This window comes from Mustela lutreola, chromosome 6 (genome assembly GCF_030435805.1).
Source record: "Mustela lutreola isolate mMusLut2 chromosome 6, mMusLut2.pri, whole genome shotgun sequence".
Lineage (NCBI taxonomy): Eukaryota > Metazoa > Chordata > Mammalia > Carnivora > Mustelidae > Mustela > Mustela lutreola.
In genome coordinates this window covers 112253530-112273417 of record NC_081295.1, presented here as the reverse complement: position 1 = coordinate 112273417, position 19888 = coordinate 112253530, and positions in this window count along the sequence as shown.

The window sequence follows — 19888 nt, the reverse complement described above, 5'->3', positions numbered from 1 at the left end:
AGTCTCAGTCTAAATCTCAAATCAATTGTCATGATATGAGAAAACCAGGTATGCTTCCAGGCAATTAGTTGTTGACAGCTTCTAAATTCAGTGGAGATTTCTGCAGTAATGTCCTTGAGATGTTAAACTCTAGTAGCCTTGACCACACAGCTATAGAGAGTGGGGTTACTCTAATTAATTACCATCAACCGTCCTTGTAGAAGACACACCTATGGCTCTTTAGGCACAAGAAATAGGAAAATGCTTGTTAATTCTGCCTAACTCAACCTAAATTAAATTTGACAGGCATTCTAAAAATACATAATTTTCCAAGTAACCAGTTTCTTCAGGAGCTTAGATGACATGAAGAAGTAATAAATTGGATGGTAATTAATTCCTTGGGTATCTTATTCCTATGAATTTAGACTAGGTTGGACTATGAATTGCTTCTGGGTAATTGTAAAGTAAATTATGCCAGAGCAGTGTTTCCCATCAGCAGTTTAAATGCTACAAGCAAATAGTTAAAGAGACTAGTTCATTTCAGCTTACCATTGTCTAAAGATGGGGAGATTTTTCCTGTAGTCAATGGCAGAGTTGAAAAATCAATTGAGAATCCATACTTCAGGATGGATTTCCCCTAAGGAATTCTTTTCTCTTGGTTATTTCACCATCATAATGATGGTGAAAATTTTACTCTGTTTTTAAAAGCTCTTTAGTATAGAAAATATCAAACAACCACAAAATATAGAATATTATAATAAATTTCCAGGGATCCACAGCTCATCAACACAATGTTTGCTCTATTTCCTCTCTCCCTGTGGAGTTATTTAAAAATAAACCTCAGACATCATCTTTCACCTGTATATAATATCAGACTGTATTTGAAAGGCTAGGACTTACTTTACTTTACAAATATAGCCACTATGTTATCATCACTTTTCCCCAAGTAAAAATACCTCAAGGTACTTTTAAGAACTATGAAGGGTTTGATATTTTACCCACTTGTGAGCTAATAAATTCCCCTAACATAGTTTCATTGATATTGGAAGAAGACCAGAGACTCCTAGGACAAATATTAAGAAGTTTATTATTTAACTCAGTGAAAGTAGCCAGAGTATAAGCATTTTTGCATCAATATTTCAAACCCCATTTCCCACAAGGAGGGCCAGATGATACATGCACATGAGGTGTGGGAATACTATAGAAGAACACTGAGCTTAGAGAACTTGGATATTTTCTAATAGATTATAAGCATGTCTGCCCTTTGCTATGGAGGAAGATACTGATCTTCCAAGGTTGCACTCTATACAGATATACTTGAGATAATAGTTGGGAGCAAAGTACAGTCAAAGCCTAGTCAAAGCCTCTGCTCACAAGTTGTGCAGAACTGTGAGACACCCATAGACTATTGTATCCCAGCCAGTATTTTCAGTGGACATTTAAAATCTAACAATAAATTAATTTAGACATTTTTAATTCAAATTCAGGACAATGAGGTTTTTACTTTGTCGATGGTACATTTTTTCTTTGATTCCACTGTGCCCCATATCCCAGTTCATTGACACCAACATAATTGTCCATTTCTTTATCTAACACAAGAAAATAATACTCAGAATAAAAATAATATTATTACCACTGAAAATGTCATTAATATGATTCTTATAGTAGTTAAACTTTCATTTGCATTTTTTTCTTAAGGGTATACATACAAGGATATACAGTCATGTGACTATGCTTTAACGTCATCAGGATCAGTACCACTTTGTATGATTATTACATCAGCTGGATGGATACACAGTATATTTTTTATGTTAATTTCAGTTTTTAGGGATTGCTCTTTTAAAATTTAGTATCAGGTGCCTGGATGGCTCTGTTGGTTAAGTGCCTGACTCTTGGTTTTGGGTCAGGTCATGATCTCAGGGTCGTGGAACTGAGCACTCTGTAGGGCTCCACACTTGGTAGGGAGTCAGTTCCAGATTCTCTCTCTCTCTCTCTGCTTCTCCCAACCCCTACCCCTCCCATGCTCTCTGTCTCTCTAGAATAAATAATCTTGAAAAAGAGAGAATTTAACTTTAACTTTTAGCTTCAAATAAAATATACAAAACAAGGTAAAATTTTAAATATCTAGCTTCTATTCCTATTTTCTCTATAATAAATAATGCTGAAATACAAAACTCCTTGGATTCATTTTTTCATATTTTTTCAGTCTAACTTTGGAATAGAGAGAGGTGGCATTGCTAAACCAAAGGGTAAATGCATATGCAATGTCAGAAATATAAATGTAAAACACCTATAAGAACATATAATTTGACAATTTAATTGTTTAAATTAAAAAAAAAAAAGATTTATCTACTTATTTGTCAGAGAGAGAGAAATCACAAGTAGGCAGAGAGGCAGGCAGAGAAGGGGAAGTAGGCTCCCCGCTGAGCAGAGAGCCCAATGTGGGTGGGGCTTGACCCCAGGACCCCGAGATCATGACCTGAGCTGAAGACAGAGGCCTAACCCACTGAGCCACCCAGGTGCCCCTAATTGTTTAAATTTTATTTACATACTTTGTGAGTTTGGAAAAAGTTTCTTTTTAAAAAAGTTTTTTATTCTTAATTTTTAGTTAATATTTACCTTATTCAATTAGTGTGAAAAGTAAACAATAACTTCTACTTAAAATCCACAACAGTAAGTAGGTATATAAGAAATATAAATAGAGGGAGGAGTCAAGATGGTGGAGAAGTATCAGGCTGAGACTACTTCAGGTAGCAGGAAATCAGCTAGATAGCTTATCTAACCATTGCGAATACCTACAAATCCAATGGGAAATTGAATAGAAGAAAAGCAACAATTCTAAAAACAGAAAATCATTCACTTTCTGAAAGGTAGGACCTGCGGAGAAGTGAGTCCAAAGGGACTCCGAAGCGATGGGAAGGTAGACCGCGAGGGGCGGGGCCAGCTCCCAGCAAGCGGCGGAGCAACGGAGCACAAAATCAGGACTTTAAAAGTCTGCTCCACTAAGGGACATTGCTCCAGAGGCTAAATTGGGGTGAAGCCCACGCGAGGTCAGTGTGGCCCCAGGTCCCGCAGGGTCACAGAAGGACCAGGGGTGTCTGAATGTCACAGAGCTCGCAGGTATTAGAGTGGGGAAGCCGGCTACAGCAACAAAGCTGAGGAGTGAGCTCTCAGCTTGGGGTTACCTTGAACCGGTCGCAGGCTCGGTGAGCTCGGAGAGCCGCCGGAGGCCAGGGAGATGGGAGTGATTGAGCGCTTTTCTCCTGCGCAACCAGAGGCCAGGGAGATGGGAGCAACTGGGTGCTTTTCTCTGAGGGCACACTGAAGAGCGGGACCCTGAGCTCTCGGCTCCTCCAGGCCGGAGATTGGGAGGCTGCCATTATCATTCCCACTATCTGGAACTCTACAGAAAACGTTTAGGGAACAAAAACTCCCAAAAGCAAACACGAGGGGATTACTTAGCCTGGCTCCTGATAAGGGCAGGGCAATTCCACCTCTGGAAAAGACACATGAGAATCACTACAACAGGCCCCTCCCCAAGAAGATCAACAAGAAACCCAGCCAGGACCAACTTCACTTATCAAGGAGAACAGTGGAATTCCTGAGGAGGAGAAAGCAAAGCAAGGAATTCATGGCTTTCTCCCCATGATTCTTTAGTCTTGCAGTTAATATTTTTTTTCTTTTTCTTCAGCTAAATTTTTTTAACTTTTATCCTTTCATCTTTTAACTTTTTTTAACTAGTTTATCTTAACAACACCTTACCAAAAAATAATAATAATCTTTTTTTGAACCTTCATTATAGCAGTAATATTTTATCCGCCATTGTATCTAACTATATTTTTGTATATACATATATTTTCTTTTTAAAATATTTTTTCCTTATTTGTTTTCTTTTCTTTTCTTTTCTTTTTTTTTTTTTTGTTTTTGTTTAGTTTTGTTTTGTTTTTCTTGTTTATCCCCTTTCTCCCTCCCACAATTTGGGGTCTCTTCTGATTTGGTTAAAGCACATAGTCCTGGGGTCTTTGCCACCCTTTTAACATTTTATTTGCTTCTGTATATATTCTTATCTGGACAAAATGACAAGGAGAAAAAACTCACCACAAAAAGAAGAACAAGAGGCAGTACCAAAGGTTAGGGACCTAATCAATATGGGCATTGGTTATATGACAGATCTAGAGTTCAGAATGATGATTCTCAAGGTTCTAGCTGGGATCAAAAAAGGCATGGAAGGTATTAGAGAAACCCTCTCCGGAGAGATAAAAGCCCTTTCTGGAGAAATAAAGGAACTAAAATCTAACCAAGTTGAAACAAAAAGAGCTATTAATGAGATGCAATAAAAAATGGAAACTTACTGCTTGGATAAATGAGGTAGAAGAAAGAATTATTGACATAGAAGACCAAATGACAGAGAATAAAGAAGCTGAGCAAAAGAAAGACAAACAAATACTGGACCATGAGGAGAGAATTCAAAGAGATAAGTGACACCATAAGACAGCACAACATTAGAATAATTGGGGTTCCAGAAGAAGAAAGAGAGAGGAGAGCAGAAGATATATTGGAGAGAATTATTGTAGAAAATTTCCCTAATATGGCAAAGGGAACAAACATCAAAATCCAGGAGATGCAAAGAACACCCCTTAAAATCAATAAAAAATAGGTCCACACCCTGTCACCTGATAGTAAAATTTACAAGTGTTAACGACAAAGAGAAAATTCTGAAAGCAGCTTGGGAAAATAAGTCTGTAACATACAAGGGTAAAAACATTATTGGCAGCAAGCAGACTTATCCACAGAGACCTGGCAGGCCAGAAAGAACTGGCATGATATATTCAGAGCACTAAATGAGAAAAATATCCAGTCAACAAATACTATATCCAGCTAGGCTATCATTGAAAATAGGAGAGATAAAAATCTTCCAGGACTAGAAAAAACTGAAAGAATCTGCAAACACCAAACCAGTTCTACAGGAAATATTGAACAGGGTCCTCTAAGGAAAGAGAGAGCCTAAAAGTAGTAGATCAGAAAGGAACAGAGACAATATACAGTAAGTCACCTTACAGGCAATACAATGGCACTAAATTCCTATCTCTCAATAGTTACCCTGAATGTTAATGGGCTAAATATCCCAATCAAAATACACAAGGTATCACATTAGATAAAAAAAACAAAACCCATCAATATTCTGCCTATGAGAAACTCATTTTAGACCCGAAGACACCCCCAGAATTAAAGTGGGGTGGAAAACAATGTACCATGCTAATGGACATCAGAAGAAAGCTGGGGTGGCAATCCTTATATCAGATCAATTATATTTTAAGCCAAAGACTATAACAAGAGATGAGGAAGGACACTATATCATACTCAAAGGGTCTGTCCAACAGGAAGATCTAACAATTTTAAATATCTATGCCCCTAACATGGGAGCAGCCAACTATATAAACCAATTAATAACAAAATCAAAGAAACACATTGACAATAATACAATAATAGTAGGGGACTTAAACACCCCCCTCACTGAAATTGACAGATCATCCAAGCAAATATCAACAAGGAAATAAAGGCCTTGAATGATACACTGGACCAGATGGACATCACAGATATATTCAGAACATTCCATCCCAAGGAAACAGAATACACATTCTTTTCTAGTGCACATGGAACATTCTCCAGAATAGACCACATCCTGGGTCATAAATCAGCTCTCAACCAGTATCAAAAGATTGGGATCATTCCCTACACATTTTCAGACCACAATGCTCTGAAGCTAGAACTCAATCACAAGAGGAAATTTGGAAAGAACCCAAATACATGGAGACTAAACAGTATTCTTGAATGGATCAACCAGGAAATTAAAGAAGAATTGAAAAATTTCATGGAAACAAATAATAATGAAAACACAACGGTTCTAAATCTGTGGGACACAACAAAGGCAGTCTTGAGAGGAAAATATATAGTGATACAGGCCTTTCTCAAGAAACAAGAAAGTCTCAAGTACACAACCTAACCCTACATCTAAAGAGCTGGAGAAAGAACAACAAAGAAAGCCTAAACCCACCAGGAGAAGAGAAATCATAAAGATCAGAGCAGAAATCAATGAAATAGAAACTAAAAAAAAAAAATAATAGAACAAATCAACAAAACTAGGAGCTGGTTCTTTGAAAGAATTAATAAGATCGACAAACCCCTGGCCAGACTTATCAAAAAGAAAAGAGCAAGGACCCAAATAAATAAAATCATGAATGAAAGAGGGGAGATCACAACACACCAAAGAAATACAAACAATTAGAAGAACATACCATGAGCAACTCTATGCCAACAAATTCGACAATCTGGAAGAAATGGATTCATTTCTAGAAACATATAAACTACTACAACACAACCAGGAAGAAATAGAAAACCTGAACAGACCCATAACCAGTAAGGAGATTGAAATAGTCATCAAAAATCTCCAAACAAACAAAAGCCCAGGGCCAGACAGCTTCCCAGGGGAATTCTACCAAACATTTAAAGAAGAATTAACTCCTATTCTCCTGAAACTGTTTAAAAAAATAGAAATGGAAGGAAAACTTCCAAACTCATTTTATGAGGCCAGCATCACCTTGATCCCAAAACCAGACAAGGTCCCACCAAAAAAGAGAATTATAGACCAACATCCTTGATGAACACAGATATGAAAATTCTCACCAAAACACTAGCCAATAGGATCCAACAGTACATTAAAAGGTTTATTCACCACAAGTGGGATTTATTCCAGGGCTGCAAGGTTGGTTCAAAATTCACAAATCAATCAATGTGATACAATACATTAATAAAAGAAAGAACAAGAACCATATGATATTCTCAATAGATGCTGAAAAAGCATTTGACAAAGTGCAGCATTCCTTTCTGATTAAAACTCTTCAAAGTGTAGGGATAGAGGGCACATACCTCAATATTATCAAAGCCATCTATGAAAAACCCACCGCAAATATCATTCTCAATGGAGAAAAATTGAAAGCTTTTTCCCTAAGGTCAGGAACATGGCAGGGATGTCCATTATCACCACTGCTATTCACCATAGTACTAGAAGTCCTAGCCTCACAGCAATCAGACAACAAAACAAATTAAAGGCATCCAAATCAGCAAAGAAGAAGTCAAACTATCACTCTTTGCAGATGATATGATACTTTATGTGGAAAATCTAAAAGCCTCCACTCCAAAACTGCTAGAACCTGTACAGGAATTCAGTAAAGTGTCAGGATATAAAGTCAGTGTACAGAAATCAATTGCATTTCTTTACAGCAGTAACAAGACAGAAGAAAGAGAAATTAAGGAGTCAATCCCATTTACAATTGTACCCAAAACTGTAAGATACCTAGGAATAAACCTAATGAAAGAGGTAAAGAATCTATACTCAGAAAACTATAAAGTACTCATGAAAGAAATTGAGGAAGACACAAAGAAATGGAAAAATGTTTCATGCTCATGGATTGGAAGAACAAATATTGTGAAAATGTCTATTCTACCTAAAGCAATCTACACGTTTAATGCAATCCCTACCAAAATCCCATCCATTTTTTTCAAAGAAATAGAACAAATAATCTTAAAATGTATATGGAACCAGAAAAGATCTTGAATAGCCAAAGGAATACTGACAAAGAAAACCAAAGTTGGTGGCATCACAATTCCAGACTTCAAGCTCTATTACAAAGCTGTCATCGTCAAGACAGCATGGTACTGGCACAAAACCAGACACATAGATCAATGGAACAGAATAGAGAGCCAAGAAATAGACCCTCAACTCTATGGTCAACTAATCTTTGACAAAGCAGGAAGGAATGTCCAATGGAAAAAAGACAGCCTCTTCAACAAATGGTGTTGGGAAAATTGGACAGCCACGTGCAGAAAAATAAAATTGGACCACTTCCTTACACCACACATGAAAATAGACCCCAAATGGATGAAGGACCTTAATGTGAGACAGGAATCCATCAAAATCCTTGAGGAGAACACAGGCAGCAACCTCTTTGAACTCAGTGGCAGCAACTTCTTCCTAGGAACATCGCCAAAGGCAACAGAAGGAAGGGCAAAAATGAACTATTGGGATTTCATCAAGATCAAAATCTTTTGCACAGCAAAGGAAACAGTTAACAAAACCAAAAGATAACTGACAGAATGGGAGAAGATATTTGCAAACAACATATCAGATAAAGGGCTAGTATCCAAAATCTATAAAGAGCTTAACAAACTCAACACCCAAAGAACAAATAATCCAATCAAGAAATGGGCAGAGGACATGAACAGACATTTCTGCAAAGAAGACATCCAGATGGCCAACAGACACATGAAAAAGTGCTCCACATCTCTCAGCATCAGGGAAATACAAATCAAAACCACAATGAAATACCACCTCACACCATTCAGAATGGCTAAAATTAAGTCAGGAAATGACAGATGCTGGCGAGGATGTGGAGAAAGGGTAACCCTCCTACAGTGTTGGTGGGAATGCAATCTGGTGCAACCACTCTGGAAAACAGTGTGGAGGTTTCTCAAAAAACTAAAAATAGAGCTACCCTATGATGCAGTGATTGCACTACTGGGTTTAAATTCTAAAGATACAAATGAGGCACTCTGAAGGGGCATGTGCACCTGAATGTTTATAGCAGCAATGTCCACAATAGCCAAACTATGGAAAGAACCTAGATGTCCATCAACAGATGAATGGATCAAGAAGATGTGGTATATATACACAATGGAATACTATGCAACCATCAAAAGAAATGAAATCTTCCCATTTGTGATGACGTGGATGGAACTAGAAGGTATTATGCTTAGCGAAGTGAGTCAGTCAGACAAAGACAACTATCATATGATCTCCCTGATATGAGGAAGTGGAGATGCAACATGGGAGGTAGGTAAAGAAAAAAATGAAAGAAGATGGGATCAGGAGGGAGCCAATCTCAAAAAATAAACTGAAGGTTGCTGGGGGTAGTGGGGACAGGAGAGTGTGATGGGGATACAGACATTTTGGAGGGTATGTGCTATGATGAGTGCTGTGAAATGTATAAACCTGGCAAGTCACAGACCTGTACTCCTGGAGATAAAAACATCTTATATGTTTATTTAAAAATTTAAAAATAAAAAATTAATAAAAAAGAAACTGGAAATAAAGAAAAAAAAGAAATATAAATAAACATTCAAATTATTTCTTTTTAAATTTCAGTATAGTTGACACACAATGCTACATTAGTTTTAGGTGTACAACATTGAGAATCAACATCTTTATACATTATGCCATACTCACCACAAGTGTAACTACCATCTGTCATCATAAAAGACTATTACAATACCATTGACTATATTTCTTACACTGTACCCTTTATTCCCATGACTTACTCATTCCATAACTGGAAGCCTGTATCTCTCACTCCCTTCACCCACCGTGTTCATCCTCCCACCCTTTTCCCCTGTGGCAACCATATCAGTTCTTTGTATTTATAGGTCTCAAGCTGCCTTTTGTTTGTTTTGTTTTTTTAGATTTCATATATAAGTGAAATCCTATGATAGTTGTCTTTCTCTCATTTATTTCACTTATCATTATACCATCTAGGACCATCTATGTTGTCACAAATGCCAAAATCTCATCCTTTTTCATAGCTGAGTAATGTTTTAATATATACATAATGAAATATATATATAAAATATGATATAGATGTATCATATATTCTTTATACATTCATCTGTTGATGGACACTTGCATAGCTTCCATATCTTGGCTATTGTAAATAATGCTACCATGAATATATGAGTACATATATTTTTTTGAATTAGTGTTTTTGTATTCTTTGGATAAATACCCAGTAGTGAAAATATTAGATCGTATGATGTTTTTATTTTTAAATTAAGAATGAAACTGTACCACCTTCTTATGCCATACATAAAAATAAACTCAAAATGGATTAAAGACCTAAATGTGAGACCTAAAATCATAAAACTCCTAGAAGAGACCATAAGCAGTAATTTCCTTAACTTTGGATATAGCAACATTTTTCTAGATATGTCTCCTAAGGCAAGGGAAATAAAAGGAAAATAATCTATTGAGACAACACAGACCAAAATCCTTTGCCCAAGACAGGAAATCATCAGCAAAATGAACAGGCAACCTACTGAGTTGGAGAAGATATTTGCAAATAATATATCTGATAAAAGATTAATATCCAAACTACATAATAAACTTCTATAACTGAACACATGCAAAAATAATCCAATAAAAAATGGGCAGAAGACCTGAATAGACATTTTTTCAAAGAAGATATCCAGATGGCCAACAGACATATGACAGATGCTCAACATCACTCATCATCAGGGAAATGCAAATCAAAACTACAATGTGATGCTACCTTACATCTGTTAGAAAGGGTAGAATAAAAAAGACAAGAAACAACAAGTGTTGGTGAGGATGTGGAGACAAAGAAACCCTTGTGCACTGTTGGTGGGGATTTAAGTTGATACAGCTACTGTGGAAAATGGCATGGATGTTCCTCAAAAAATTAAAGATACCATATGATCAAATTTTTCTGAAAGCTTATAGTATATATAGTTTCGAAGTTAATAAAGCTTAAAACTGCTCTAAGACTTACCCTTATAACTTATTAGTGTATTAGTTGGCCAGGGCTGCCATGAAAAAAGTACTACAGATTGGGTGGTTTCAACTATAGAAATTTATTTTCTCACAGTTCTGGAGGCCAGAAGTCAACATTAAGGTGTCAGTGGTTTGGCATCTTGTGAGACGTTTCTCCTTGGCCATCTTCTTGCTGTTTCCTGACAACGTATCTTCTTTGTGCACCCATATATTTGTGTCTCCTTTGGATTTGGGCCCATCCTAATGGCCTCATTTTAACTTAATCACCAATTTGAACCTTATCTCCTTATACAAATATAGTCACATTCTGAGGTATCGGGGGTTATGGCATCAGCATATAAATTTCGAGAGGACACAATGCAGCCAAAAACAGTGTCAAATTCTCCATAGGGGTTATGATATGTAGTATTCCCACAAACACTGCTTGGAAGGCCCCTTTCTTCACAACCTCATCATCATAGTATATTGTCAAACTTTTGTATTTTTGACAAACTGTTGGTAAAAAATGATAGTGTACTTGCTTCTTATTTTTTTGAAGTATGACATGCATACAGTAAAGTATGGAAATCTAATATATAGGATATCATTAATTTTTCTGAAGTGAATATACATGTACAGTCACTATCCAAACCAAGGGACAATATTGCCATTATCTCAGAAGTTTTCTTATGTTCCTCTTAAGTCATTTACCTCCTCCTTTAGATGACACCTATCTGACTTCTACTATCCCAGATTCTTTTTGTCTATTTTTAAAACTTTATGTAGATAGTATCATATAGTAGGTACTCTTCTGTACCTGGCTCATTTTGTTGATTTTTATGAGATTCATCCATATTGTTTATTTAGCAATAAAATGTCCCCTTTCATTATAAAATATCCCACCATATGGATACACCAGCATTTATTTATCTATTCTATTTGTTTATGGGATTTGGTTTGTGTCTAGTTTGAGGATATTGTGAATAATGCTCAGCCTAGGATATAAGTACATTCAGCCTTAATAGATACAAATTTACCTTCCTAACAGCAGTAATTATGACCTCCAGTTGATACCTATCCCACCAACACCCAGTATTGTAAGTTTTTTTTTTAAATTATAACCACTCTGGTGGGGGAGAAATGGTTTCTTAGAGTTTTAATTTACTTTCTCTTGGTGACTAATATTATGGAGTATATTGCTTATTGACCATTTGTATTATCTTATTTTGTAAAATACCTAGTAAATTCACGTGACTCTTTTTCTGATGAGGTTGTCTTCTTATACATTCTGGATAAATCTCTTCTTTCTGTTTTCTGTATATGAGTCATATCTTGGATATAGGTATTACAAATATTTGCCCCTATTCTGGGATGCAAATTATTTTAAAGATAAACTTTCAGAACAGTAACATACTGTCTTGATGATGACAGCTTTGTAATAGAGCTTGAAGTCTGGAATTGTGATACCACCAACTTGGGCTTTCTTTTTCAACATTCTTCTGGCTATTTGGAGTCTTTTCTGGCTCCATACCAATTTTAGGATTTTTGTTCCATTTCCTTGAAAACAATGGATTGTATTTTGATAGGGATTGCATTAAATGTGTAGCTTGCTTTAGGTAGCATAAACAATTTCACGATATTTGTTCTTCCAATCCATGAGCATGGGATGTTTTTCCATTTCTTTGTGTCTTCCTCAGAGTTTTTCATGAGTACTTTATAGTTTTCTGAGTACAAATTATTTGCCTCTTTGGTTAGGTTTATTCCTGGGTATCTTATGGTTTTGGGTGCAATTGTAAATGGGATTTCCTCCTTAATTTCTCTTTCTTCTGTCTTGCTGTTGGTGTATAGAAATGCAACTGATCTCTGTGCATTGAGTTTATATCCCGACACTTTGCAGTATTTCTGTATGAGTTCTAGCAGTTTTGGGCTGGAGTCTTTTGGGTTTTCCACATAAAGTATCATATCATGTGCAAAGAGTGAGAGTTTGACTTCTTTGCCAATTCAGATGCCTTTTATTTATTTATTTATTTATTGTTGTCTGATTGCTGAGTCTAGGACTGCTAGTACTATGTTGAACAGCAGTGGTGATAGTAGATATCCCTGCCATGTTCCTGACCTTAGGGGAAAAGCTCTCAGTTTTTCCCCATTGAGAATGGTATTCGCTGTGGGTTTTTCATAGATAGCTTTTATGATATTGAGGTATGTACCCTCTATCCCTACACTTTGAAGTGTTTTGATCAAGAAAAGATGCTGTACTTTGTCAAATGCTTTTTCTGCATCTATTGGGATTACCATATGGTTCTTGTTCTTTCTTTCATTAATGTATTGTATCACATGGATTGATTTGCAGATGTTGAACCAACCTTGCAGTACAGAAATAAATCCCACTTGATCATGGTGAATAATCCTTTTAATGTACTGTAGGATTCTATTGGCTAGTTTTGGTGAGAATATTCGCATCTGTGTTTATCAAGGATATTGGTCTGAAATTCTTTTTTTTGGTGGGGTCTTTGTTTGGTTTTGGGATCAAGATAATGCTGGACTCATGAATTGAGTTTGGAAGTTTTCCTTCCATTTCTATTTTTTGGAACAGTTTCAGGAGCATAGGTATTAATTCTTCTTTAAATATTTGGTAGAATTCCCCTGGGAAGCCATCTGGCCCTGGGATCTTGTTTGTCAGGAGGTTTTTGATGATTGCTTCAGTCTCCTTATTGGTTATGTGTCTGTTCAGGTTTTCTATGTCTTCCTGGTTCAGTTTTGGTAGTTTATATATCCCTAGGAATACATCCATTTCTTCCAGGTTGTCTAATTTGTTAGCATAGAGTTGCTCATACTATGTTCTTATAATTGTTTGTATTTCTTTGGTGTTGGTTGTGATCTCTATTCTTTCATTCATCATTTTATTTATTTGGGCCCTTTCTCTTTTCTTTTTGATAAGGCTTGCTAGGGGTTTATCTATCTTATTAATTCTTTCTAAGAACAAACTCCTAGTTTCGTTGATCTGTTCTACTGTTCTTTTGGTTTCTATTTCATTGATTATTGCTCTAATCTTTATGATTTCTCTTCTCCTGGGTTTAGGCTTTGTTTGCTTTTCTTTCTCCAGCTCCTTAGGAGTAGGGTTAGGTTGTGTATTTGAGACATTTCTTGTTTCTTAAGAAAGGCATGTATCTCTGTATATTTTCCTTTCAGGACTGCCTTTGCTGTGTCCCACATATTTTGAACAGTTGTGTTTTCATTATCATTTGTTTCCATAAATTTTTCCAATTATTCTTTAATTTTCTGGTTGATCCATTCATTCTTTAGTAGGATGTTCTTTAGACTCCATGTATTTGAGTTCTTTCCAACTTTCCTGTTGTGATTGACTTCTTGCTTCAGAGCATTGTGGTCTGAAAATATGCAGGGAATGATCCTAATCTTTTGGTACTGGATGAGACCTAATTTGTGACCCAGGATGTGATCTATTCTGGAGAATGCTCCATGTGCACTAGAGAATAATGTGTATTCTGTTGCTTTTGGATGGAGTGTTCTGATAGAACTATGATGTTCATCTGGTCCAGCATGTCATTTAAAGCATTTATTTCCTTGTTGAGCTTTTGTATAGATGATCTGTTGCTCCCATGTTAGGGGCATAGATATTTAAAATTGTTAGATCTTGTTGGACAGACCCTTTGAGTATGAAATAGTGTCCTTCCTCATCTCTTGTTATAGTCTTTGGCTTAAAATCTAATTGATCTGATATAAGGATTGCCACCCCAGCTTTCTTTTGATGTCCATTAACATGCTAAATTGTTTTCCACCCCCTCACTTTAAATCTAGAGGTGTCTTTGATCTAAGATGAGTAGACAGCATATTGATGGGTTTTGTTTCTTTAACCATTCTGATACCCTATATCTTTTGATTGGGGCATTTATATTCAGGGTAGCTATTGAAAGATATGAGTTTAGTGCCATTGTATTGCCTGTAAGTTGACTGTTACTGTATATTGTCTCTGTTCCTTTCTAGTCTACTACTTTTAGGCTTTCTCTTTGCTTAGAGGACCCTTTTCAATATTTCCCGCAGGGCTGGTTTAGTGTTCACAAGTTCTTTTAATTTTCGTTTGTCCTGAAAGCTTTTAACCTCTCCTTCTATTTTCAATGGTAGCATAGCTGGATATAATATTCTTGGCTGCATATTTTTCTCATTTAGTGCTCTGAATATATCATGCCAGTTCTTTCTGGCCTGCCAGGTCTCCGTGGATAAGTCTGCTGCCAATCTAATATTTCTATTGTATAGTACAGACTTTTTGTCCTGAGCTGCTTTCAGGATTTTCTCTTTGTCAGCAAGATGTGTAAGTTTTACTGTTAGATGATGTGGTGTGGACCAATTTTTATTCATTTTGAGGGGGCTCTCTATGCCTCCTGGATTTTGATGCTTGTTTCCTTTGCCATATTAGGCAAATTCGCTACTATAATTCACTCCAATATACTTTCTGCCCCTCTTTCTCTCTTTCTTCTTCCTCTGGAATCCCAATTATTCTAATATTGTTTTGTCTTATGGTATCTCTTATCTCTCGTATTTTCCCTTCATGGTCCAGTAATTGTTTTTCTCTTTTGCTCAGCTTCTTTATTCTCCACCATTTGGTCTTCTATATCACTAATTCTTCTGCATCTTTTATCCTAGGAGTAAGAGCCTCCTTTTTTTTTTGCACCTCATTTATAGCTTTTTATTTCAAATTGGTTAGATATTTGTTCTTTTATTTCTCCAGAAAGGGATTTTTTTTTCCAGAAAGGGTTTCTCTGATATCTTCCAAGCCTTTTCAAGCCCACCTATACCTTGAAAATGGTCATTCTGAACTCTAGTTCGGCTATATTATCAATGTCTGTCTTGATTAGGTCCCTAGCCATTGGTAGTGCTTCTTGTTCTTCTTCTTTTTTTTTTTTTGTGGTGAGTTTTTCCGCCTTGTCATTTTATCCAGATAAGAATATATGAAGAAGAGAATAAAATACTAAAAGTGTGGCAATGATCCCAGGAAAATGTATGCTAACCAAATCAGAAGAGATCCAAAACCAGGGTGGAAGAAAGGGGAAAAAAGAAATAAAAATTAAAAATTATATAAATATATATAAATATATAATTTTTATTATATATATAGTTATATATTATCTATATATCTATATATCTAATATATATAATTATATATTATCTATATATCTATATATATATGATATATATATCATATATATATAGATATATATATATATATATATATATTAGACTGGTGAATAGAACAGAGCCACCCATTTAATTTTGGGTGTATTTTGGTTTCTTAGAAGAAACTACTTCCCAAAATTTTAAAGAAAGAAAAACTTATATATACACAAAAATAAGGATAAATACAAGGAAGAGATGGAATAGGAGTGTAAAGATGAAAATTTAAAAAAAATTCTAAAAAAGGAAATGATAAGATAAGTTGGTTGGAAAAAGAGAAAAAAAAGAGGAGGGAATGTGCTCAGACTGGAGACTAGACATGTGCTAGATTAGGGTATATTTTGATCTTTTATTAGAAATTATATCCCGGGGCACCTGGGTGGCTCAGTGGGTTAAGCCTCTGCCTTTGGCTCAGGTCATGATCTCAGGGTCCTGGGATCAAGTCCCCCATCAGACTTTCCACTCAGCGGGGGGCCTGCTTCCCTCCCTCTCTCTCTGCCTGCCTCTCTGCCTACTTGTGATCTATCTCTGTCAAATAAATAAATAAAATCTTTAAAAAAAAAAGAAATTATATCCCAAAATTTTTAAGAAAAAATTACTAAAAAATAATGTATACAAAAGTAAGGTTAAATGCAATGAAGGGATAAAATATGACTATAACAATGAAGGTTTAAAAAGATTAAAAAAAAATTTTTTTTTAAAGATTTTATTTTATTTATTTGACAGAGAGAGATCACAAGTAGGCAGAGAGGCAGAGAGAGAGAGAGAGAGAGGAGGAAGCAGGCTCCCTGCCGAGAAGAGAGCCCAATGCGGGACTTGATCCCAGGACCCTGAGATCATGACCCAAGCCGAAGGCAGCGGCTTAACCCACTGAGCCACCCAGGTGCCCCTAAAAAGATTTTTTTTATTAAGTTTTGTCAATAAAAACTAGTTAACAAACATTAAAAGAGGAAAAGTTAGAAAAATAGAATAAGAAAAAAATAAAATTAAAAATATTTAACTTTAAAAGACTAAAGGATCATTGGGAAAAAGCCATAAATTGTATATGTTGCTTTCCCCTAGCTCTGGAGTTCCGCTATTCTCCTTGAATAGTGAGCTTGGTCTTGGCTGTGTGTTCTTGCTGATCTTCTGGGGGAGGAGCCTGTTGCAGTTATTCTCAAATGTCTTTGCCTGAGGAGGAATTGCACTGCCCTTGCTAGGGACTGGGCTTAATAATCTGCTCTGGTTTGCTCTTGGAGTTTTTGTTCCCTGAACACTTTCCATACCACTATGGAGGACAGGAATGAAAATGGTGCCCTCCTAATCTCCAGCCTAGAGAAGCCAAGAATTCAGGGTCCCACTCCTAGTGTGCCCTCAGAGACAAGCAGTCAGTCACTCCTGTCTCCCTGGTCTCCGGCCGCACTCCGAGTTCACTCGGCCTGTGACCAAGCATTTCTATCTCTGATGCACAGCCCCATTTGGAGCCTCCAAACCCAGCAGATTCCTGTCACACTGCTCCTCCTGGAGCAGGAAGGTGAGTCTCCCTGGATCTGCCACTAGTGGTTTTCCTGCTCAAAGAGCAGTGGCCTGACTGTGCCTTAGATCATGGTTTAAAGTAAGCCAGATCTGAAAGGTCACTCTTTGGCCCTGTATTTGCAGTCAGCTTCCCTGCTCTGATACCTGGAAGCTCTGCCACACTCAGACATCCCCAATCTTTCTGTGAACCCATGGAACCTGAGACCACGCTGTCCCTGCCAGCACTCCATCCTTGCTTAGCTTCTGGAGTGATGTTCCTCAGTGGAGCAGACTTCTAAAAGTTCTGATTTTTGTGTTCCACTGCTCTACTGCTTGCCAGGAGCTGGCCCCTCCCCGCCACGGTCTATTTTCTTGTAGCTTTAGATTCACTTCTCTGCAAATTGTCTTTCAGAATGTGGTTGATTTTCTGTTCCTAGAATTGCTGCTCTTCTTCTCTCCTATCTCCTGTTGAGTTTGTAGTTGTTCTAAATGGTTTGATAAGTATCTAGTTGAACTCCTGGGATCTGATGTCATTTCAGTCTGCTATTCCTCTGCCATCTTTCCTCTCTCTGATTTTTTTTTTATACTGTTAATGATGTCTTTTGAGGAACTGATGTGCTTTTTAATGAAGTCTGAATTATTTTTTACCTTTTTTTGGTTATTGAATTTTTCTGCTTGTTTAAGCAATCCTTGCCTCCTAAGATTGTAAAGTCTTTTTCTATATGTTTTACCTAACAGCTTTATTGTCTTATTTTTCATGTTTCCATCTATGATCTATCTGAGATGTGTGTGGTGTAAATGGAGTTAGGATTTATTTATTTTTCCTATGTGGATTTTCATTTGTTTCATTACCATTTATTGAACATATATTGAACATTCCATTTCTAACTCTATAGCTGTTCACCTTCATTGCAAATTAGGTAATGATTATTTAGACTATTTCTAAACTCTGTATTTTGTTTCAACAGTCTATTTGTTTATCATATCACACTGTTTAATTACTATAGCTTTATAATCTCTTAATATTTTGTAGTGTAATGTCTTAATGTTTAGTAGAAGTCCTTTAATTTTATTTTTCCTCAAGATTGTCTTCTCTATCCTTACTCCCTTTGAATTTCCATAAAAATTTTAGAATCAATTTGTCACTTTCTACCAAAATTCCTGCTGAAATTTGAATGGGATTTCAGTGAATCTATAGAGCAATTTGAAGAAAATTAGTATCTTAAAAATATTGAAGTTTCAATCCTTGAGGGGTATGTCATGCCATTTATTTTGGTTTTGTAAAATCTGTGTTTATTTTTTTCTGTACTGATTTACATATATCTCAAATTAAGTCCTAGGTGGCTTGTATTTTTGGTGCCAAGTGGTATTATTTTAACTATCATGATCTTAAGAGAAAATATTAGGGCAGTGTTAATATGTAATATATGCATTCATGCCAGGTGAGAGCCAAATGTTGTTGTTTGGTAATCTCTGTACAACTCTTTTAGAGAAATGTGGTGGTAATTTGAATAAAGAACATCAGAAATATCAAATACCATTGTAAATATATAATTCTATTTCATTCCTTTTAATTTCTTTAAAATACATGTAATTGTTTATTTTTACATTTTATTTTATTTTGTAAAGATTTTATTTATTTATTTGCCAGAGAGAGAGATCACAAGTAGGCAGAGAGGCAGGCAGAAAGAAAGGGGTGGCGGGAAGCAGGCTCCCCGCTGAGCAGAGAGCCCAATGTGGGGCCCAAACCCAGGACCTCAAGATCATGACCTGAGCCAAAGGCAGAGGCTTAATCCACTGAGCCACCTAGGTGTCACTTCCTTGTAATAGTCTTACCAATTATTAATATCAAAGTTATGCTGGCATCATAGAAATTGCACTTTCTTTTTAAAACCCTAGAAGAGTTTGCAACAGAGTGTGGCACCACATAGGTCTCAATCTCAGGATCTGAAGATCACAACCTGAACTAAAAACTGAGAGCTAGAGCTCAACCAACTGCACCATTGAGGCAGCACTTCTCTTTTCTGTTTTACATTTTGTTTATTTCTGTTTTTTTCTTTTTCAAGTTCTTCCTTCTACCTCCTTAGACCTTCCTTCCTTCCTTTTCTCCCCCTCCCTCTCATTTTTCCCTCCCTTCCTGCTTCTTCTTTCTCTTCTTCTACAAACCGTTTTTTTGTATGTTGTCAGGAACCTGGTTAGTAATAGCTTAATGAATCAATTCTTATATCAAGCATTAAAAGCTATTTTCATCTGGACCCTTCACACACACACGCACACACACACCCTGGGGCTGGTTTTGAGCTCTCAGTACTTAGAACAAATTAAGATTATAGTAATGGTTTCCTGTAAAATATTGTCATAAAAATGAGCTCTGATATATTAGGGTGAGAGACATATTCTAAAGCATTCAGATTTTTTTCACTTAATAGCATATTATAACTATTTTTTCACAATATACTAATTTTTGTAACATAATTTTTAATGGATTATAGTGTTCTAATTTATGAACAAAACAAAATTTACTGTTCTATTTAATTTTCTGTTGTTGGAAATGTAAGTTGCTTTTAATTTATAATGTTATACATGAGTCTAGATTTCACTATACAAACTTCTTTGCACAATTTTTTT